The 15,929-nt window shown below is 44.2% G+C and overlaps 1 protein-coding gene across 3 annotated transcripts in view; it reads right to left on the bottom strand.

Annotated features, from left to right (window-relative positions):
• The window catches only part of FYN (FYN proto-oncogene, Src family tyrosine kinase), a 211,423-nt gene that overhangs the window by 182,414 nt on the left and 13,080 nt on the right, over window positions 1–15,929 (bottom strand). For 2 of the 3 annotated variants that reach the window (XM_043889954.1, XM_043889951.1), the window contains exon 2: window positions 1,078–1,117. The gene's annotated coding sequence lies outside the window, so the exon portion shown is untranslated. Of the gene's footprint in view, window positions 1–1,077; window positions 1,118–6,422; window positions 6,559–15,929 lie in introns of all 3 variants that reach the window. The other variant, XM_043889952.1, reaches the window with a different exon arrangement.

The following is a 15,929-nucleotide window of genomic DNA, read 5'->3' as shown; positions in this document are numbered from 1 at the left end:
GGAGATCACAGATCATTCTGCAGAAGCTGGGGAGTTTGCACGGGGTCAAAGATCAGGGGTTGCTCATAACTGTTCTCAAACAAGGTTTCAAGAGAGTTGTATTTCCTTGCCTCGAAAATAAAAGTGCACTGTCTGCAGACAGAATGGCTCTAGTTTAGGAGAAGAACCTCTTTTGCACATAAATTCAAAATAAGAAATAACATCCAAGTCATTCTAGAATGATGAGATGGCAGTCCCTGAGTGACCAGGGATCCAATAAAAGATTACACTCAAGGCCATGTGACTGGTCAGTGGAGTCTGGGGCATTAAAGGATCCTACAGCTAGCTGGTGAGACCTGTTTAAGTCCAGCCTTTGCTGGGAACCCAAGGGGCCTGGGAGGCAAGGGAAGCACAGGCAGAGAAGACTCACCCAGTCTACAGAAAGAATGAACACATGGTTCCTTCACACACCCCGTCCCTCCAGCAGCTTCTCTGGATGCCCAGCTCTATCAGATTGTGCAATAATTATCTGTATATTGTCTTTCACATTCATCTTTGTCTTGGCAGAGTCTAGCAAGGTGTCCAGCACCCAGTGGGCACCAAAAAAATGTTAAGCGAATGAAAGCATGACCTGTCACACAGTGACTGCAATTTGAAGGTACAACTAGGGCAACGGTAAACAGCAGCCGTCTGAAAGCAGAGGAAAACCCAACAATGAATGAACCTTCTCTTAAGCAGTCTTAACCAGAAGTTGGAGGGCTGCTCATCCCCCACCAGCCCTTGAAGACTCAGCAGCCACAGGACAGCTGTTCTGTTCTATTTCTGGGCTGGGGAGATATATCTCAGAGCTAAAACATATGTTCCCATAATTATCAAAATTGAGTGTTACAAATAAGGGCAGAGGGGCAAATGGTAGGTTCACCTAAGTAAGCTAAGGCTTTCTCTGTCATACACCAGCTCCACCTCTAATTCAACCTCACTCTCAGAAACCCATTGGCTCAAAGTCACAATTCCAAGTTCAAAGTGGACCTAATCCTGGTGGACAACCCTTTCTAATTTACAAGGCACATGCTTCTAGTGCAAAACTTGCCAACTTACTTTTTCCACGTCTAGATCAGCATCCTGCTTCTTCAAAAAACTGTAGGAAAAAAAAAAACATTAGAAGGGAACTGAGCATTCTTTGCTTGTAAACCACCCACAAAGCACCACCATAGAATTTTCATTTGCTGCAGACAATCGATTTGCCCACAATTTTTTTTTCTTCTTCACACATTTGTTGTGAAGTCACAGTTGCCACCAACACCTGCCTACAACAGCAAAGACCTGGGCCTGTACAACCAAAGGAAGCCAGCAAGAGGTCTTTAGTTTCCAGAGCCAGGAAAAATAGGGATGGAGATCTTGAGTATGCTCATGCGCGCGCGGGTACACACACACACACACACACTCCTTCTTCAGAGTGCCTATAAGTTGCCATGCCCTCCTCCAGGGGATCTTCCAAACCCAGGGATCAAACTGAGGTTTCTTGTATTGCAGGTGGATTCTCTACCATCTGAGCCAACAGGGAAGCCCAAGAATACTGGAGTGGGTAGCCTATCCCTTCTCCGGGGGATCTTCCTGACCCAGGAATCAAACTGGGATCTCCTGCATTGCAGGTGGATTCTTTACCAGTACTCTGCCTACAACCTGCCAATACTGTGTTCCAATACCTCATTTATTCTTTGTGATTCTAGCCGCTTGAACAAAGCTTCTGTTTTAATAAGGTACCTAAAGAGAACAATAAAAATAGTTGAATGGAATTATGTTGACAACAATATGTCAGGGTAGAAAGTAAAAGGTTTGAAAAATCTGGGGGAAAAAAAAAGCAGAAACAATTTTTCCTGCCTTAGTAGAGACTCAAACTTGCTTTTAGTATGATTCTTAGCATCTTTCTTTCTGGCCCATGGTTTAAAATACCCCCAACATAAATTATCAACCCCATCAAAACCATCCCCCCTTCATACACACACAAGAGAATTTTTACACTATTTGGAAGACGACATAATTAACAGTCACATCTTTGTTTTGTTTAATCAAAGATGACTCAGAATGAAGGGAAGAAAAAATGGCCATGGGGAAGAGAATTAGAAACTGATATATTGTCTTCTGCAGATGGGCATTCAAATCATGAACTCACTGCAGACACGCAAGAGAAGCAGCACAGAGGCTGGAGGGAGAGAACGTGCTAATGAGCTTGCCACAGTCCATGCCTGGGCAACCCACAGCCCCATCTCTTCCTGGCTTCTGAGACACGCTGTCTTAGCCTACCAAACGCCACTAGGCAATACGTGCCATCTCTTCTGGCTCCCCCACTGGGGATCTAGACAGTGTTGAGCTGTTAAAGATGAAAGAAAAAGGAATTCTCTCTTTCTAGAAATTTCAACTGGCCTCTCTATAACCTGCAAAGAGTCAGTCAGTACTATAAGAACTTTTCACCAAAGGGAACATCTATCTATACAGAGAAGACTGACTTCCATTCTTAAATACTTACAAAGAGGTTTAGGAAGGCCGTCATTCTGATATATGGACTTCCCAGGTGGTGCTAGGGGTAAAGAACTTGCCTGCCAAAGCAGGAGACCTAAGAGATGAGGGTTTGATCCCTGGGTTGGAAAGATCCCCTGGAGAAGGGAATGGCAACCCACTCCAATATTCTTGCCTGGAGAATCTCATGAACAGAGGAGCCTGGTGGGCTACAGTCCATGGGGTTGCAAAGAGTTGGACACAACTGAAGCGATTCAACAGCAACAGCATTCTGATTTATAAAGTAGAATGTTCTAATTTGCCAGGTGAGGGTTGCCTTCATCTGCCACAGAAAGAGCAGGTGGAGAATCATTACCCTTGTCCAAATCAGTGAGGAAACTTGGCCTCTCCCATGTACACAGCACAATAGCAGCCTCAGAGGGTACCAAGTTCAGCAACATGCTCTGAAAGAATGAGCCTTCACTCCACAGCTCTTTAACAAGCAGTACTAAAAGGAAAACTGAAAACCCACTTCCAGCTGCTGGCTCACTACTACACAAAGAATCTTATCCATACGTACACACATGCAGCATCATCCAATTTCCGTTTCAGGCTTACTAAAAAGACGGAGTTAATTAACAAAGACAGTACATATATGCACCATCCTGCAGCCAGAAACCAGAAGGATGTCACAGCGTCAACTTCAAAGACTCACAGCAAGCACACACGGCCTGAGATATTTTTAGGCACCAGCTCCATTGTTTCAAAGAGAATATGGGTGGATGAAATAGAATTGCCTGAAAGTAAAATTCATATGGCAACCCATCTTGAATGAAGAGTAGCTTTAGTTTTTTTAAAACCAGTTATACCATTTTTAAATGAAGGCTATTTCTGAAAAGTAGAGAACAAATAAATTTTGGTCATCAAATACTTAGATGAAATAGAGGTAATATTTTATTTCAATGACTCCTATATTTAAAAAGGGCTTCCCTGGTAGCTCAGATGGTAAAGAATCTGCCTGCAATGCCAGAGACTCAGGTTCAATCCCTGGGTGGGAAGATCCCCTGGAGAAGGAAATGACAACCCATCCAATATTGTTGCCTGGAGAATTACATGGACAGAGGAGTCTGGCGGGCTACAGTCCAGGGAGTTTCAGAGTCTCTGGACTCAGGACTGAGTGACTAACACTTTCATTTCACATTAAAAATCTGACCAATTATTCACCTTTGGGCTTATTCACTCAATCATGTCTGACTCTTTGTGACCCCATGGGCTGTAATGTAGCCTGCTAGGCTCCCCTGTCCATGGAATTCTTCAGGCAAGAATACTGGAGTGGGTAGCCATTCCCTTCTCCAGGGGATCTTCCTGACCCAGGGATGGAATCCAGGTCTCCCGCATTGCAGGCAGATTCTTTACCATCTGAGCCACCAGGGAATCCCAAATAGTTTACTATTTCCATACAAATGTATTCAGTCGTGGGCTTGTGGACATTAGGGCATGGTCCATGCTTTTGTTCTTCCTGCTGAAGTAGTACTGATACTTTGTTTGAGAACATGACTGATGTGACCCAGATTCCCCCAGGGGAAAAGGCAGATCCATTAAATGCTGCAAATGTGTGATCAACTGCAGGAAGGGAAGCTGAAGGATGAGGCCTGGACCCAAAATGAATCTTCCCCACTCTCTAGATCAGTTCAGGTCCTCCATCATTGGGAGAATACACAAAGATTTTTATTTTTAGAGGAAATTCCAAAAATAATACTGAGAAGCCCTCAATTTCGAGCTCCTTCTTGATACAGCCACCCCCACCCCACCCCTCCTGCTCTCCTATTTCAGACGCCAGGGGACCTCTCCCACGGGCACCTACCGTATACCCTGTGAGAGGACCGTGCCGGCAGAGGAATACCCTGACCTGGCAAAGGGACACTGGCCATGTGTTTGGAGAATGGCAAGAGGCTTGACAGTGCGCAGGGCATGGGGTGGCTGCAGATGGTGGGAAGCTAGAGGGAGAAACGTGGGAAGCGAAGGCAGAGGCAGGTGGTGAGGGACAGCGTACACCAGCTTAGAAGTCGGGCAGTGAGGGGCACGCATCTGCAGCCACTAGTATACTTTCAACCCGCCTCTCTCTCAGGAAAGGGCAGAAAACCAGACAGAGCCCCCAGAATGTTCCTGGCACTGGACTAAGGATCCTCATTCCAGTCTCACCCACTCTGCTGGGTGAGCAGCATCCTCTCCTGATGGACCTTCAGGGCCCAGGACAGAACCACCTTTCCGCTCCTGTTTCCCTCTGGCCCCACTTCTAGGAAGAACTGGATTTCCTCTCTGTGTGCCTACAGCACTTCAGGTAGGACTGGTCCCTGCCTCTCCAATGGAACACCAGCTTGTCTGCGGCCAGAATGGCAGTGGGTAAGTACCATGCTGGCAACACAAAGGAGACCTGTGCCATCTCTGCGGATGGAGGTGTGAAGGGTGGCGAGGAGCAGGGTGACTAACGAAGAACTGAACAATGGAAACCCAGGAAATGAAACTCACACTCAATCAGGCCGACTCGCCACCTCCTGCATGTAGGAGCTGGGAGGGTGCTGGGGAAGGAAGGGGGTTATAAATCCAGGGTGCACCCATATGCCACACACACTCACGTACCCAGAAGATGACCTGTTCTTTAAATTTAGTCCCATGTCTTTAGCTATAAATAAGTGACAAAGATCCAATCTGAAGATTCGGCTGTTACTTTTAATGTTACCCAGTGTTTCCTTTTACATTAGAATCATAATCACGTCTTGAATAAGATACGATGTAAGGAAGGGCCACGATGTAGCCAAGATTTAAATTGTGGCTTGGGCTTTTGTTTGATTATTTTAAGAAATGGAAGATTGAGAGAGAAATGAGGTATACTTTTCTCTTGCAACAGAATCTCCTCTATTCCCAATTCAACCCTTTTCACTACTTGCAAAAGACTTAAAATATTTATTGACCTGCCAGAAAACATCTGCACGTTACTAGACACGTCTCCACATATTCACGTCTGAATGGCTTCTTTCTGCTCCAACGATCACAGCTCTATTCAATCAGAACTCAAGTGAGAACTCAGAGCTGTACGTGGTGTGATGTCAGTGGCCACCAAGGATAAAATGGCCATTTGATAGCAGCTTCCATATCAAGCGTGTCAACAGGGGCAGTGTTCCTTCACTTATTCTTAACTTAGGATCCAAGGCACAAAAAAAGACCAGGCAGGGCCAGACTCTGCCACAATTCCAAAGAAAGCTGAGACACATACAGAGTGCACACAGAAGCGCCTCAATGTTCTCTGGCGAGGGGGCAGTCCCTGGCTGCCTGCCTGCAACCCAGGGACAGGCCCACTCTCACAGTGGGCTCCCGGGGCCTCCACAGCTGCACGCAGCCACGCAGGGCACCCTGCTCTGCCGTGCCACCCCCAGCTGGGGCTGGCCCCAGGACAGGACCCTGCTCAGACAAGGCCTTTCGTTGTGGGGTATTCCTCATTACCCCGTTTCCCCAGGAAAAAAAAAAAATTTCCCCTCTCTGGCTATTCCTTCTAGTCCCAGACAAGCTCATTCTCCTCCTGTGTCCTGCTATACATATGAACCTTCTAAGAAGGTTCCAGGTGGGGGCACCTGCAACTCTTCTCCCATCTCACCCACCCTTAGAAAGGGCACAGTGATGAGTGCATGTTCAAAGTGGTGAGGGGCATAGGGCAGTGAAGAGCTTGGGGACAAGTGGACACCACCCTCAGGGGCGTCTTCAGCTCCCTGAAATCAAGGGGACCCAGAAGGAATTCAAAGGAAAAGGCGAGTCTAGGAGAGGACAGCAAAACTGGCTGGGGACACCCTTGAGCCTCCCACACTGGGAAGACGTCATGGGCCTTGGCCAATGTCAGACACACTTTGGGCTACTACCCCCTTCTTATTTCTTTTATATAAATATTCACTCACCTCAATGAAAAATCTAGAAACTCGGGGACCGCTGTTATGCTGTGGGAGCTTTCCCCCTCTTGCCTGTGTTTCTATGCACTGTTAACACCCGTGGAGCACTGCCATCTTGCCCATCACAACCAACGGCCCATACGACCTTCGGAGAGAAACAGAAGGGGGAGGCCCCCCAACTATGAACAATGTGCCTAGGACAATTAGCCCCAGGCTCTATTGCAAGCAGTAAGGTGCAACGCAGAGACTCTGCTTCCTAATGATCTCTCTCACCACTAACTACGAATTATGCTCCAACACACAGGATTTTGGGACACAGCCAGGGAGGAAGCAGTTGGCTTGGAAACCAAGTTCTGCTCCTAGCTCTGCTATTTATTTGCTTTGTGATTGGGCAAACGGAGAGGATATAGCAACACTCACATATTAAACAACCCACAGCAGCCAGGCAGGTACAAGGAATGAATGGAGTACGTGAGGCGGGGCTGGGGTGAGCGGAGAACCCCGCTCCATTCCAAGGGGACAGCTGCAATGCTGCCTGGGCAGGCTGCTGTCAGGACGGAAGGCAGGCTTGGCCAGACCTCCTTTTTTATTTTTTCAAGAGAAGCTGGAAATCTCAGTTTTTATACAAAAGTGCTCAAGTTTTAAATGTTGGTTTGAATTTTTTAAAGGCACCATGTGGTCCCAACAAAAAATAAATGAGGGTATCATCCCTCATCCAGCCCAGAGACTGGTTTGCTAACTTTCTAAGTCATAAGAGCGTTTCCTTGGCTTCTTTTTCTGTTAAATAGGAAACTGACTGCTATCTGCCCACCATTTGGGGTTTACTTAAGAGCATTTTGTTATCACATAACAAAAAATCCAAGTACATTCAGGCATACAAAGCAGGGTAACCCAATCCCTTATTTTTTTAAAACTAGGTTTACACAAAGGCTCACACATGGGGCTTGATGTTTTGTGGAATTATTTGAAATGTATACTTATAACCCCTGTGGCTCAAACGATAAAGAGTCTGCCTGCAATGCAGGAAACCCAGGTTTGATACCTGGGTTGAGAAGATCCCTTGGAGAAGGAAATGGCAACCCACTCCAGTGTTCTTGCCTGGAAAATCCCATGGATGGAGGAGCCTGGTGGGCTACAGTCTATGGGGTTGCAAAGAGTCAGACATAACTGAGCTACTAACAGTCAGTCATACTTATATTTACATGTTAGCTTCTGAAAAATCCAAGAGCTAAATTGTAATAACCTTAGAGGATGAGAGGTGAGTAACTGGAGCAAGTGGTGGGGTAAAATCTTGCTTGGAATGCCTTTGATTCTTTTTTTTAAGAGATGCTATGTGGAGACAGCCCTTACAGAGGCTCTGTCATTAAGGGCAGCCGAGATGTGAGGTGGTTACCACAGAAGAACTCGAGGTGAAGATGAAGTTTCACCATTTAAAAATGGGTGAAATGACAAATGTTTGTATGTTAATGGAACGAACAACATGTTAAAGCAAACAGACAAGAAAGCAAAAAAAAAAAAAGAAATCCAAATACTAAATAAAGAAACTGTGTCAGCAGAATACTAGATAATGTTGGGTACAGTAAACATTTTACTACTAAGAGTTAAGAAACCAGGATCTACTTCCACAGGTTTTGCTAAACAAGAAGTCAGAAAAAAAAAATCTTTACTACAACACACATTGTCCCACATTTTACACTGTGCCATTTCTGTATTTGTCCTTTTTAGCCTACTTCTAGCAGAGTCTCTCTCTTTGCTAAAATACATTAGTTGCCATGGAAACGATGTCATAGTGTGTAAAACCATTTACTGTCCTTGGAAAGGCATTCATGATGAAACTGAACGGCAGCATGTTTTAAAAAGAGATCCAACAGAAAGCAGTCGTGTAAGAACACAGACCTCAAAATTGTGATTTCAAAGTACTCCACCACCACCATCAGGTGGCCTTGTTTTCCCCAAATCAATCAGAAAAGCACCTTTCCTTGCCACATACACCAAGTATACGCCAAACAAAATCTCTGGCCTAATGCTGGAGGAAACAATAGACGCACTAAAATTCACACTTTTCTCCCTGGGTTGGGAGAAGGGGTGGGGGGGGACGGATGGGAGACTGAGGATCAGAATGGTTTGTAGGCATCATAACACCTCTGATGGTGGAGAAGGAGAAGGATGTAGTTTGTTACATTCTGCTGTCCAACTCTGTTATCAGAGATAGAAATAATATTTAGGTCATAGAGATTTAGGCTTGCATTCCTTATCCCCATGGATTAGCAAGACACTTCCTCTGTTTTCTTTTCATCGACTCAAATCATATTCACTCCTTCAAGAAAGTGTATTGAGTGGCTCTCATGAACCACCCTGGTAGAGAATAGACAGGCAAGGTACGTGGCACCTGGAAGCTTAAAATCTACAGGGCCAGCTGGGTGGGTGGATGCTTAAGAGGCTCCCTGGGCCACGGTGAAGAGTTCAACTATTCCAGCTCAAGAGGACAATACTGAGGGGTGTTACCCAGCCATGTGTTCTCACAAGGACTTTTAAAAAAGCTCACTCAGCAGTGGGATTGGAAGCTAGCAATATAGGAGGGCAGAGCGGCAGGCTTATCAGAACAGTCTGGCCAAAAGAGGACAGTATGAAACAGACAGGCAAATGTGATCTCTGACTAGGGAGACTTAAGGTGGTTTAGTCGCTCAGTCGTGTCCAACTCTTTGCGATCCCATGGACTATAGCCTACCAGCCTCCTCTGTTCGTGGGATTTCCCAGGCAAAAATACTGGAGTGGGTTGCCATTTCCTTCTCCAGGGGATCTTCCCGACCCAGGGATTGAACCCAGGTCTCCTGCATTGTAGGTGGTCTCCTGCATTGCAGGCAGACTCTTTACTGACTGAACCACCAGGAAGCCCAGGTGACCTTAGGTCCTGGCTTATCTGTGAAAGCACTAGATTATACCCATTGCCCCTGCAGCCCATCAGATGAAGTTTTGTCCAGATGTTTCATTTGTTTAAACCAAGGACTGTTATTAAGATTTGCATTAAAAGGCACCAAGATTGGGTTTGGTACCTTCCACTTTGGTGGCGCAGTGGTAAAGAATCCACCTGCCAATGCAGGAGACCCAAGAGATGCAGGTTTGATCCTTGGGTCAGGAAGATCCCCCGAACTAGGAAATGGCAACTCCCTCCAGTATTCTTGCCTGGAAAATCCCATGGACAGAAGAGCCTGGCAGGCTGCAATCCATGGGGTCGCAAAAAATCAGATGTGACTGAGCACGCAGTCTCCACTTTGCTCTTCCAGCTTCGGCCATGGTCTTGCCTACCAGTGATGAGACAATTGCATGGGGAAGAGAATTTTCATCCTAACATGTGATTAAGTCGGAACGGTAACCAATGACAGTCCATCTGTTTTCCTGTCCTTTTCCAGTCTTGGCTGCAGTAAATACCTCTCTTTCAAGGAAAACAGGTAGGATGCTCACCAATAAAATAAAGAGCACACTTGGACATAAGCAGCTAGGGCAGCTAACTCCTTGCATTCTCCCCTGGGAGACCCCTCCACAGACCGGATGAACTGACCAGCTGTGCTAACCCATGCTGCGGCCAGAGACGCACAAAACTCCGGTCAGAAGCGTCCATGGGAAACAGAAAATTACAGGTTAGGTATATGTGAAATATTCACAGGAAACAGACCTTTACAAAAATGATGTGAATGTGTTTATGACAGTGTTTTTGTCATTTCTTGATTGCTATTCTATTTTACTTTGCAATATCCCCTTCAGCAACAATGGGCTGAAAAAGAAAAAAACAAATTAAATGAAAAATTACCACATTTTTGCTTTTTTAAGAAAGTTGATGATGAATGTGAGCTCGCACAAAATGTTCTCTGGGATTATCTAGCATGGGAGCCTCACTGATATTATTCACTCTGTAAGTCTGTATATACTAATACAATATACTGATGCTAAGGAAGCATCAGCGACTACCTCAAATGTCAACGTAACAGTTATTGTAATAAGACTGTGCCCAAGGATGACAATTTAACACAGACAGCTATGGAAGGCTCACTGATAGCACTCTAGGAAGCATGACTTTTCCTTTGGATCAAATGACTGCTATTCTATGTTGATTGTACTTATTTTTGAGTTCAGTTTTTTTTTGTGTGTGTGTGCACATTGGAAAAGTGAAGTGATACCTTTAATTTGTTGGTTTCATTAACAGAAGGAAAAACATACAAATGATTCCAGTTGTAAGTTAGCATTAACAGGTGTTTTAAACAGAAAAAATCCATTAATTTCGATTATGGTTTTATTTTTTCCCCCCATCTATTTCCTGGGATCAAAATAAAGCTTGTGAAAGTTCATTCTGTCACAGGTGGAATATCTCATGCTAGTGTGAACACAACTGTTAATTGGTCAAAAGTTTAACACAAGATGTTGTTTTTGCAGAATACAAATTTTGTGATGCTATAAATAATTGTCCTTACTAAATCAAGAAACCTATGGGCAGAAAGTTATTTGAAGTGGGTATGGCATACACCTAATTCATAGCTGCATTCAACAAGTGGCTATATCCTAACAAACTGCAATTGCTACGTCTACAGATTCTCTTGCAAACAGAAAAACTGAACTATGAAATTTTTGTGATCAAGTGTTTTTGTGAATACAAAAAACACTGCGGCATTGTAAGTACACATCTTCTATTTTGCTGCCTGTCACCATCAACTAGGCTTTAGAAATGTTTGAGAAATGATTCTCTAAATCAACCTAAGTGTGTTTGATGGTATGTGGATGAATGCTGTGAAGTTGGGGTGTGTTCTGTTCTGAAACAGTTGGAAATCTTTGTTCAACGTAAGGAATGAAGTGCCAAAACATTTCAGATTTTAAAAAGCGTTTAACCAAGTGCAGTTACTGAAAACAAGGCTTTCAAATAGGAAGATGTTAAAATTTATCCCAACAAGAGCAAAGAAGGGCACTAACCACATTAGAGAATTCAGTGTCCAAGTTTTAACTCTAAAATAGGGTTATGGATGTTTTGGAGCATCTGAACTTGTGGCAATATTTTGATGATGTTCCTGGTTTTAATCAGATACATTTATATTCTGTACTACAACGGAGTTAAATTAGGAATGATCTATAATTTTGTGTCATCTAAATGTGATAAAGCATTTAAAAGTACCATAGAGGAATTTATTTTCATGAGTTTTGCCTTATAACAAATATTTATCGATGATAAGAATCCTGAATGGAGATAAAAGACTTGTGAAAAGCCTCCATTTAGCAGAATTTGCTCCGAGCTTACGTGCATCTGTAGAAAATGCTATTTTCTGTTAAAAATATTATGCATATATAAATGCCAATTGAAGATAGCAACAGTTTCAAATATTAACTATAAAACACAACTTTAAAGGATATTGCCATGCCCTCCTCCAGGAAATCTTTCTGACCCAGGGATCGAACCCACGTCTCCTGCATTGGCAAGCATGTTCTTTACCATTGTGCCACCTGGGAAGCCCCATGTACCAAGAACAGTTACTGTCTTATGTTCTTTTTGTTGTTTATATAAACGGTATAAAAAGTTGTTTCTTTTTTTCTCTAACATCTGGGACATGTTTATAATTTTTAAAAATTCTATTTTGAGATTTTGAAGGGAACTATTTCATAGGTCAAAAATATTGTGAAAATGGTTTCAGTTAGTCAACATTTTTTTAAGTTCTATAATTTAAACTATTTTAGTGACTCCTATCAAAAAGTGGTTATAGTTCCCCATCTCTTGCTCCCTTGGCTATGCCTGACAGAGGAGGGAAATATGAGATGTATTTATATGTCACCATAATTTTCAAGTAGGAAAATACATAAGCAGCATCTTAACAGGCAACTTCCCACCTCACTCCGCCCCACCAAACATATGCTTTTTAAAGCAAGACTAAAGCTTTCCCTTCCAAAATTACTAGGCATTTCAAGAAACAGCAGGTTTTAAAACATCTTCTTAAATGCAGCATCATCCTCTTATGAATGTCAAAGAGAGATTAAAATGTATTTAAAAAGAGCTAACTGGTCCCCCCCATCTCATTTGAGTGTTCTGATAACTACTTATGAATTATACTTGGAAATGAATCCCTTTATAAACTCATGCTTTATTTAGTACATGAGGATTGAATAAAAATGAAGAGCTTCTCCCATTATAGTCAGTCAGAGAGTGTAATTTCCAGTATTCACCTTGATACCTTTAAGATATGAAGGATCACACCCAGTAAAAATGATCTTCTAGTCTCCAGCATCACAGCCGAGTTCATGAGAGAAAGGCCTGAAATTCTGATACTTTCCACTGACCTGACTCCATGGCAACCGAGGACCCTGAGAAGTGCCACGAGTTAAACCACGGAAAGTCCAAATCTTCACTAAACTTCGGAATACCCAGTGGACAACTATGATTGTCCTCGAGAGCACAGATCTTCCCACTTCTTGCCCAGAATGAATCAAGTACAGGTAGATTAAGCCACAATTTACACAAAGGGAAAAGTATACTACATGAACACAACTAGGCAAATTTGCCACCATCACCATTGTCACCATCATCACCACCATCATCCTGTTAAAAGACAGCTCAAATGCAATATGCGAGGTTTGAAATTTATAATTACTACCCAGCTGTGCACATTTTTCATAGTTGATTTCAACTTGATCATGACCACTGCATTTCTGCTTACCATAGGAAAAAAAAAACACCAAAAACATCTTGCTACTGCAAGACAACTTGCTCTTCCAGATTTAAAAATTTCGCTCCTTCAGGGCAATTAGTCAAATTGAGCTCATCTCAGACTGTCTCTCAGGGCTGTGTTCCTTCCCTCTCCCTCCTTCCCCGAGGGGCTGATTACAGAGCCCCACTTGATGGGGTGAGGACCTGGTCTAGGCCCTGCCCTCCAAGCCCTTACAGGCCTCCCTGGGATGTCTCATCCCTTTGTTCTGCATGCTGGCCTGGTTCTGCTAACGGGATTGGTGGAAATCTGCTGTTCCAATCCCAGCCAGTCCTCAGCAGTGGGACTGACCCAGTTTATTCTGTGACCTCTTCATCCTGACCCTGGGACACCCCGCCCAGCTCTCACAGCACCTCCACAGCGGTCCAACGATTGTTGGGATTTCTCCTACGCCATGTATAAGCTTTGGGAAACAGGGGGAAGGGATATCAGCTCAGGGCTGTTTCTGCTTAAATGTGCCCCAGGGCAGGGTCCAGTCCATCGTGGCTTTCTTCCAGAGTTCCAGGTAGGGTTGCAGGGTACATGTGCTCTCTCCCTGCAGATTCTCCTGGAGTGGGGGACGTCGAGTCTCCTCCAAACCTCTGCTACCTCCATCCTCCAACCCAGGAAAGCATTTCCTCCTGCTGGTAGCCTCTCTGTACAATACACGCCATGTCTTCTGAGACCCAGCTCCTCGGAATCCACAAATCGTTTTCTGCTAACAAAGCTTGCCTCTCTTAAATGAAGGCCTGGGCTAACTCTGGTCGCTGAAACAGGCTTCAAGGTCCTATTTTGGAAGTCAGAAACCGAACAATGTCTTCTTTGTCTTAGGCCATTCTCTGTCCTCCCCCTGAAGTAATGGAATCCTTCGGCTCAATGGGGGAGACTCCCAGGGCAACAAGAATTAAAAAGGAAGGGAAAGTAAATTGAATACCAGTTCAAAATATTATCCCCACCAAGCCGGCTGGTCATAATGCAAGGTCTCAGGGGTCCCAGAACACTCATCCAGGATTTGTTAAAAGTGCAACGGACTGACATGCCATTTCTCTAGAGACACCATTTATACATAATTTGAAGCAAGGGCCAAAAGGGGACTATGACTTTCATTTTCTTGAATTCTTTATATAAGAATTATTGTCCTTATTCTCTATTCTACTGTTGAATAGATCCATTCAGCAGGAAGCCACCTGGTTCGGCATCATTCAGAACTCTCCACCTCCTAGGTTTCTTCTTCCCAGGGTGAGAAGGCCCTTGCGTCTCCTCCATATCCACTGTGTTCACCCATCACTAAAACCCTGGACCCTTCCTTGCCTTATCCATCACCCCAGTTCCAGCTGACTCCCCTATCCAGCCATTACCTTCTCTGGGTGCTCAGTCACGTCTAATTCTTTGCAACCCCACGGATCGTAGCTCTCCAGGCTCCTTTGTCCATGAAATTTTCTAGGCAAGAATACTGGAGCAGGTTGCCATTTCCTACTCCAGGGGATCTTCCCGACCGAGAGATCGAACCCATGTCTTCTGCATCACCTCCTTTGGCAGGCAGATTCTTTACCATTAGCACCACCTGGGAAGCCCTTGCAGCTAATTCAACTGATGCTTTCTTTAATCTCTTCGCGCATCCTCCTCATTTTACTGTTCAAACCAACTCTCAACTCTAGGTTACCCCAAGGTCAGATTTGCCATTCCCAAGTGACAAATACTACTAAGCAAAGTCATAAAACTGGGCTAAAAGGACCCATTAAAAACACAAATTCCAAAGGGGCTTCCCTACTTCTCTGAAATACTTTTTAATCTATTAACACATTATACTCTATTTTTCTGACTGTTTGGTTTTTTTCTGTTTTCTACAAGTCTCCCTTCCATCTCCAAATCTTCCACCCTCAGATGATGGCTCAAGCCTTCAATTTTACTGAAAAGTTTTTCAGGACACTCCATGCTTTTGAACTTCTTTTCACATAAAAAATTTCACTGTTAGCTTCACCCATCTTACAGCAATAGTTTAAAATCACACATGTAAAGAATACTGTGCCTATTCTTTTGTAGGCATTCAAACTTGCAATACCTTTCTTATCTTTCTTTCTCCTCCCAGGTTACTGCTGATAATTGTCCCTTTGAGGGCTATGGTGGGTTGAATGGTGGCCTCCAAAATACGTCCACCTGAAACCTGGGAACATGACCTTCTCTGGGAAAAGGGTCTTTGAGATGTAATTAAGGTAAGGATCTCTAGATGAGATCGTCCTGGATTAGGGTGGAACCTAAACCAGGGACAAGTGTCCTATTTACAAGAAAAGGCCACATAAAGACACAGAGAGGAGAAGCTATGTGAAGATGAGGGTAAAAAGTGTACTAATGGGTCTACAAGCCAAAGAACGTCAAGGGTTGCTGGCAGCCACGGGAAGCTAGGAAAGAGGCATGGGACTCAGAGTCTTCCTCGGAGTCTCCATAAAGAACCAACCTTTCTGACATCTTAATTTCAAGACCTCTGGCCCCCAGAACTGTGAGAGGAAAGGTTCTACTGTTTTAAGTCACCCGGTACATGGTCATTTGTTATGGCAGCCACAGGAAATTAATACAAGGGCTCCTTCTCTGCTTAATGGTCCTCTCGAGTGGATCATTTCTGCATGTTCTGGCTCAGAGGAGCACAAGCAAGGTTCCTCCCACAGTGGCCGTTCTGTATCTCAGGCACATGGGTGCCTTGCTGTTGGGGTGGAGGCTGGGGCCTTTCACCCCTGGAAATGACTTCTGTCACAAGCAGGGATGTGAGATCAAGGGAGGGCACTGGACCTCTCCTTGGGTCACT

This window comes from Cervus elaphus, chromosome 28 (assembly GCF_910594005.1).
Source record: "Cervus elaphus chromosome 28, mCerEla1.1, whole genome shotgun sequence".
In the NCBI taxonomy this organism is placed as follows: domain Eukaryota; kingdom Metazoa; phylum Chordata; class Mammalia; order Artiodactyla; family Cervidae; genus Cervus; species Cervus elaphus.
This window is presented reverse-complemented; position numbering and strand designations above follow the sequence as displayed.